The following is a 2,668-nucleotide window of genomic DNA, read 5'->3' as shown; positions in this document are numbered from 1 at the left end:
ATTCGGGTCTCGTGATAACTGCTCCATGGCGCCTTTTTTTCTTAAGCTCCTCCCATTTCTCAGAATGAACCTTGACTTCATGGCTCTATTCGACAAATATTTATCGAACACCTGCTATGCTCCAAGCACTGGAGTTATCGCAGTGGGTAGAAAAGACTAAAGCCCCTGCCCTCATGGAGATTCCATTCTACTACAACCAGACAGACAATGACCAAGTAAATCAGATGGTATGACAGATGGGGATAAAGACTACAAAGTCATGTAGAGGGGAGAGGAAATGGAATGCTGGAGAAGCTAGGCTAGCTATTTTAAATCAGGTGACATTTGAACAGCACAGGAGATGAGGGAGACTGTACACATGTCTTGGAGAAGAGCAGTTCAGAGAGAGGGAACAGCAAGTGTGGAAACCCAAGACTTCATCCGTTTGCGCAGCTTTTCCTTTATATATTTTTCCTTTATATATTTCGTTACTTTAAAAATAGCACTCCTTGAGCTGCACTTTACAGCTTACATAAGACATTCCCATCTTGCTGTTTTTTCTTCACTGTAATTTTTGGAGGTAAAGAAAATGACAGTTACCTCCAGGTTGCAAATCAGGAAATTGAGACTCAGAGAAAAGGTCTTATGGCTCTTAGATCTTTAGATTCTAAAAGGATTTTTTTTTTTTTTCTGTTTGACCACTTTGCTTTACTGTGAGTGTTTGGCCCATGAGAGATGCACCTCGTTAGATTAGAGACAAGGTCTTATTTATCTTTCCTCATTCCTTCTAGGTTCTAAATCAGTGCTTGACAGCTGGTAGATGTTCAGTAAATGTTTGTGGATTCGTTTTGGCTGAAATTTCACAATTCAACAGTTAGGGCTTAATTGGACATTAATTTGAAAGCTGGATTCCTAAACCCATCCTAACTTCAATTATCAGATTGTTTTCAGTAAGGGCTTAGAAACAAACGTGTGAATTCCTCGCTGTGAGGGGAATTTTAGAATCCGTCTGGAATGAACCAAGTTACCAAGCAATTTGTGGTGCGAATGGCATCCTAGTGAGATTCCAGCTGCCCTATTATTGTTCACCTAATTAAATAACCAAGTTACTCCTGAAGTGATTGGCAATGAGTGTCACTGATACTTCTGACTCTGAAACTCAGAAATTAAGTTGGCTGGATGCGGGATTCTTTGAAGCCGCGAACTCTCCAGGACCCATCTTTGGGTAATCTTAAAAGCTTTGCCAATTAGTGCCTAAACGGGGATGAAATAACCCCATCCTGGAAAAAAAGAGATTCTATTTTCTTCCTCAGATTACAGAACTGGAGTCGAGTTTGTATCTTATCCTTGTGATGGAAATGCATATTTACTGCATGCCTACTATGTGCCAGCCCCTGGGCTAGATTCTTTCACAACTTAAGCTTCATTTAATCCACATAAAAATTCGGCAAGATTGTTCTCCCTATCTTTTACAGTTTTGGAAACTGAAACTAAGATAAATTAAGTTGCCCAAAGTCACAGTAGATGCATTTAAGCTTGACTCAAACCCAGGTCTTTCAGAGCATATTCCTCCTCCTGTTTTTTCTTTAAAAAAATTCTAACTGGTCATCTTGTGGTGGATACATTACCAGCTATGTGACTTGAGACAAGTCACTCACCTCTCTGAGCATCGAAGTTTCCTTATCTGTTACTGGAGATAAAAACATCTACTGTATAGGGATGCTGTGCACATTAACTGGATTTATGCATTTAAAGTACTTGGTATAATGCCTGGTACATAGTATATCTAAGTGCTGATTTATTCAGTAATTTATGCATCAAATACATATTGAATGCTCGTTATGTGTCAGGAATTGTTCTCGGCACTAGGGGGACAGCAGTGAATGAAACAAACAAAAATTCTATCTCTCCCAGAGTTTAATAGTCCAGTAGAGGGAGTCAGATAAAACGAGTAAATAAACTGTTGTTATTGCTGTTATTTTTCATTATCTACACTCCTGTCATAGAGTGACCGTAATATGTATTCAGTACCTCATCACCTCTTTAGAGGTTACATATCTGGCATCCTCAGGATTTGTTGATGGGAATACCTTAAAAGCGGAAACTGTCCTTCATTCATCTCTGAATCTCTAGCACCCAGCACCGTGCCTGGCACATAGATGCTCAGGAAATGTTCATTGATTTTTCTCATTTTTGATGCAGCAATAGCAGGCTTGGTTGGTTTGTAAGCACAGCAAGTTGGAAACTCCGAATTTGGAAGGGATGGGAGAACTGCGGGTTGTGGGAGCGAGATAGCAGAAGTCACCATGGTCACCATGCAAACCGAAAATGGAAGTGTTTGGCACAACTTAACAGAGCCTCGCCCTATAAAACAAAGGCTCCCTTTTATGATGATCATAATGCAGAGCATGCATTGATAAAGGCATGGTGATAACACCTGCCATTGCTCCAGCCCCTGCCTTGTATTAGGCACTTGTTTAGGTGCTTTACACGTAAGGCCTTTGGATGTATGGCTCTGTATTGTCAAGAAGGGATTAATTTATGTTCAGTCTATGGTATGCAAATTGATTCGTACTTTTCATTTTTTACATTAAAAAAGTTAAAATGAAAGGAGCATATGTTTCCATTAACTATAGAAAGAATGTATGTGACACGCACATTCTACAGATGGCAGAGAGGGAGGCACTGC

General features: G+C 39.9%; 1 protein-coding gene across 2 annotated transcripts in view; it reads left to right on the top strand.

Moving 5' to 3' along the window:
• MUL1 (mitochondrial E3 ubiquitin protein ligase 1) overlaps positions 1 to 2,668 on the top strand; it is a 6,919-nt gene that overhangs the window by 1,189 nt on the left and 3,062 nt on the right. The window lies entirely within an intron of this gene.

Source organism: Pteropus vampyrus, unplaced genomic scaffold (assembly GCF_000151845.1).
Source record: "Pteropus vampyrus isolate Shadow unplaced genomic scaffold, Pvam_2.0 Scaffold36, whole genome shotgun sequence".
NCBI lineage: Eukaryota > Metazoa > Chordata > Mammalia > Chiroptera > Pteropodidae > Pteropus > Pteropus vampyrus.
The sequence above is the reverse complement of the archived record's forward strand: the minus strand, read 5'-3'. Positions and strand labels throughout refer to the sequence as shown.